The sequence below is a fragment of the Lepidochelys kempii genome, chromosome 13 (genome assembly GCF_965140285.1).
Source record: "Lepidochelys kempii isolate rLepKem1 chromosome 13, rLepKem1.hap1, whole genome shotgun sequence".
Classification (NCBI taxonomy): domain Eukaryota; kingdom Metazoa; phylum Chordata; order Testudines; family Cheloniidae; genus Lepidochelys; species Lepidochelys kempii.
Window position 1 is genome coordinate 35,932,710 of NC_136392.1, and position 5,000 is coordinate 35,937,709.

Consider the following 5,000-nt stretch of genomic DNA (forward strand, 5'->3'; position numbering starts at 1 on the left):
AGAACAGTCTAGAGCTATCCTCTTTGGAACCACCTCTCAGGTAGTTGAAAGCAGCTATCAAATCCCCCCTCATTCTTCTCTTCCGCAGACTAAACAAGCCCAGTACCCTCAGCCTCTCCTCATAAGTCATGTGTTCCAGACCCCTAATCATTTTTGTTGCCCTCCGCTGGACTCTTTCCAATTTTTCCACATCCTTCTTGTAGTGTGGGGCCCAAAACTGGACACAGTACTCCAGATGAGGCCTCACCAATGTTGAATAGAGGGGAATGATCACGTCCCTCGATCTGCTCACTATGCCCCTACTTATACATCCCAAAATGCCATTGGCCTTCTTGGCAACAAGGGCACACTGTTGACTCATATCCAGTTTCTTGTCTACTGTAACCCCTAGGTCCTTTTCTGCAGAACTGCTACTGAGCCATTCGGTCCCTAGTCTGTAGTGGTGCATGGGATTCTTCCATCCTAAGTGCAGGACTCTGCACTTGTCCTTGTTGAACCTCATTAGATTTCTTTTGGCCCAATCCTCCAATTTGTCTTGGGTCCTCTGTATCCTAGCCCTACCCTCCAGTGTATCTACCTTTCCTCTCAGTTTAGTGTCATCTGCAAACTTGCTGAGGGTGCAATCCATACCATCCTCCAGATCATTTATGAAGATATTGAACAAAACCGGCCCCAGGACTGACCCCTGGGGCACTCCACTTGACACCGGCTGCCAACTAGACATGGAGCCATTGATCACTACCCGTTTAGCCCGACAATCTAGCCAACTTTCTATCCACCTTGTAGTTCATACATCCAGCCCATACTTCTTTAACTTGCTGGCAAGAACACTGTGGGAGACTGTGTCAAAAGCTTTGCTAAAGTCAAGGAACAACACATCCACTGCTTTCCCTTCATCCACAGAGCCAGTTATCTCGTCATAGAAGGCAATTAGATTAGTCAGGCATGACTTGCCCTTGGTGAATCCATGCTGACTGTTCCTGATCACTTTCCTCTCCTCTAAGTGCTTCAGAATTGATTCCTTGAGGACCTGCTCCATGATTTTTCTGGGGACTGAGGTGAGGCTGACTGGCCTGTAGTTCCCAGGATCCTCCTTATCCTTACTAACTTTTAATCAATACAGCCAATCAAATTTGACTTTTCCGAGGTTTGTTACAAGTAAACTAATCTCGACTCAAGAAAAGCCCTCTTGTTAAGCATATAATCAGAGTTGAAATGATTACTAATTTTTGGTTATCAAGTCATTGCTTGTTGAAATTATTAATGATCAATTATTGATTATCAACAGGAGCCTACCAATTTACACTCATGAGATAATGCACCTGATTAGGTGTGTGATTGTTAGAGGTGACGACTACTCCATCCTGACCTTTGCCCTGCCCTCCCCTCCACAGGCAGCACATGATGTCCTGAGAAGGAAAATGTTCAGCTGAACCACCATGACTGAGTTCCGACTCTTGGGTTTCTCTGAGTTGCAGATTTTGCACTTTGACATGTTTCTGGTGATGTATCTGACATCCCTGACAGGGAATCTTCTTGTAATCACCATTGTAGCCCTCAACTGCTGCCTTCACACCCCCACGTACTTTTCGTGGGGAATTTGTCCGTTCTAGACCTCAGATCCATTTCTGTCACTGTCCCCAAGTCCATGGTCAGTTCTCTACTGAACACCAGGTTAATTTCCTTTTCTGGATGTGTTGCCCAAGTCTTTCTCTTTGACTTCTCCTTATTCGCCATCATGGCATATGACTATGTCTCTATCTGCCAACTACTGCGCTACCAGAGAGTGATGTATAGGAGAGTTTGTGTCCAAACGGCAGCCAGAGCCTGGATTACTGGCATTGTTTACTCTGCACTGCACACCGGGAACACCTTCAGGTTATCCTTCTGCCACTGTAATGTCATGAATCCGTTCTTCTGTGAAATCCTCCAGGTACTCTAGTTCACCTGCTCTGACTTGTATCTCAGTGAAACTGGGGCTATTTTCTTTAGTGCGTGCCTATTCCTAATCTGCTTTGCTTTAATAATTTTGTTGTATGTTCAGCTCTTCACTACGATGCTGAGAATCCACTCTGAGGAGGGCCGGCACAACACTATCCCCACTTGCCTTCCTCACCTCATTGTCATCTCCTTCTTTTTCCTTGCTGCCTTTGCCTACCTGAAACCCTGCTCCAGCTCAGCATCGGGACTGAATCTTGTGGTGGGTGTTCTTCATTCTGTGGTGCCTCCAATCATAAATAAGGTAATCTATAGCATGAGGAACAAAGACATCAAAGGTGCCCTGCGTAAAGCAACTGGGTGGAGGTTATTCTCCAGGAATAAAACATCTGTCTTTCTCCCTTGACCAAGATTTCACTCTGTGTTTCAACAAAGATATATTCAACTGATGACAATATTTTTTCCATGAAAACATAGCATGCAATCAGTTTATGTAGTGGTAGAAATCTACACCAACATCACTCAAGTTATTGGAGTTACTGTAGAATTATACCAGTGCAAAGAAGATCAGAACGAATCTAATCTAATCTATCTATCTATTGTGACAGGGTCAGGCCAGATGGCTAGAGGAAAGTGATTTTTTTTCTTTTTCTTTTACGGAGAACAACTAATGAAATAACAGGGACAGGAGTGTGGTCAAAGGGTCAAACGAAAGGAACCAGATGGGGACACCGAGCAGAGAACCCCGGACAGTACCCACTGCTCCTCAAAGGCGTCAAGAGAATCAGTGGACGCTGCCCAGAGGAACTCTGCCCAGATACGTGAATGGACAGAGGATCGGAAATAGTCCCCACATTCACAGGAGACTTCATCGGCCAATCTCCTCACCCTAGTTTTATAGATTAGAGGAAAGTGATCCTATAGGGATCCGGGAAGTGGTCGGGCGAAGCCCAACCACCCCCCAGCCTAAGAGGGGGATCCACAGGACCTGGATACCAAATAAATCTGGGGGACAACGAATGAAATAACAGAGACAGGAGTGTGGTCAAAGGTTCAAACGAAGGTAACAGGACGGGGACACTGAGCAGAGAACCCCGGACAGCGCCCACTGCTCCTCAAAGGCATCAAGAGAGTCAGTGGATGCCACCCAGAGGAACTCTGCCTGGATACATGAATGGACGGAGGATCGGAAATAGTCCCCAAAGTCACAGGAGACTCCATCGGCCAACCTCCTCGCTCTGGTTTTATAGATTAGAGGAAAGTGATTTTTTTTGAAGCAAAAGATATTTTTATTTGCATAACACACTTACAAAGTAAAAACAGCAGAGTATGCAATGTATAACACAGCAACCAATCACAATTGTTTTCTCATTAGCTTCAGGGGAGGGAAGTGTTCAAGCTTGCCTGGGCCCAGAGTGGGGAGCTTCCTCGACTCTCGTGGACTTCCACCCTTCCGAGTTACCTGGTGACCCAGAGCGAGGGGGCTTCATCGAATCTCGTGGTTTTCCACCCCTTCGAGTTACCTGGTGCCACGCCCGAGTGTCACCAACAATTCCCTCCTCTGAAAGCACCCAACAAGAGGGGCAGGCTGTGGGGTGGACAATCCGGGCGAGGAAGGGGCATGTGCACCCACATGTGAAAGGACCCCTCTAAGGTGGTGGTGTCCGCAGCAGCAATGGCTGGGGCTGGGGTCCCTTACGCTCTCCCCCAAATCAAAGGGTCAGACAAAGGGACCCGGAGGGGGACACCAAGCAGAGAACCTCAGACAGCGCCCACCGCTCCTCAAAATCATCAAGGGAGTCGGTGGACGCTGCCCAGAGGAACTCCACCCGGATACGTGAATGTATCAAGGATCGGAAGATGGCCCCACAGTCACAGGAAACTCCATCGGCCAACCTCCTCTCTCTGGTTTTATAGATGGCCGTTTTAGCCAGGGCCAGGAGGAGGTTAACTAGGAGATCCCGCGACTTTGTGAGGCCACGGATGGGGAGTGCATAAATAAAAAGGTGAGGGGAAAAATGCAACCAAAAACGTAATAGGAGATTTGTGAGGAGCTGGAACAGGGGCTGCAGCCTGGCGCACTCCAAATATACGTGCTCCAGGGTTTCCCTCACACCACAAAAGGGACAAGTATCTGGGACGGGGGTGAACCGCGTCAAGTACGTGCCCATGCTCACAGCTCCATGAAGGAGCCGCCAACTGATGTCCCCGACGGGCCTCGGAACCAAGGTGGAATGTAGGCTGGCCCACCAGGGCTGCTCACCCTCCAAAGGTGGCAGAAGGTCTCGCTACTTTGTGTCGGGGTGGGACACTAGGGTGAGGGCATGAAAGGTGTAGAGCATGAGCGTGTATAGATGTTTCCTTGGCGTGGTTTGGAAGCGTACCAGCTGCAGTTCATGCAGCGAGCTCGCAGTGAAGGGGTGAGGGGGTCGATTGGGTCCACGGGGCAGGGGTCCAATTAAAAGGTCCGGTGGGCCTGGGGTAGAGGGTGGGTGGGGCATGCCCTTGAGCAGGACCCGGTCGAGGTAAGCTCGAGCAGCGGGCGGCAAAGCGGCCTTCGCCTCCTGAAGTACGCACCAGGGGGTGCGAGGTCTGGAGAGCCCCATGCGCTGGGCGAGTGTCAGGGGATCCAGCCAGTCTCCTCGGTCGTAGTCCAGGAGGTCTCCGACTCTCGTGACTTCTGCCAGGATCAAGCTCTGGCGCACGGAGCGGGACTCCGCCACCTGCACATGGAGCTGGGGGTTGTGTAGCAGGGGCTCCGCGAGGAGATCTACCCCCTCGGTCGCCACAGACCTGGTCGTTAAAAACAGTTTCCAAGTCCAGAGGAGGTCCTGGTAGAAGACCGGCAGCCCGGAGAGGTCTTGCGGAAGACCTCCCGGACGGAGATAAAAGAGCTGCTGGTCATATCGGAGCCCTCAGATGCGGCGCAGGATGGCGTGCGCCAGTGTGCTCCACGCCGAACTGCCTGCACCATAGAGGAGCCTCTCTATGGCCTGGAGGCGGAAGACATGGACCTGAGTGTGTAGACACTTCAGGCCCTGTCCTCCTTCCTTCAGGGGTAG

At 50.2% G+C, this 5,000-nt stretch overlaps 1 pseudogene; it reads left to right on the plus strand.

Annotated features, from left to right (window-relative positions):
• Positions 1-1,439: 1,439 nt before the first annotated feature.
• LOC144929234 (olfactory receptor 14A16-like) lies at positions 1,440-2,344 on the plus strand (annotated as a pseudogene).
• Positions 2,345-5,000: the final 2,656 nt, after the last annotated feature.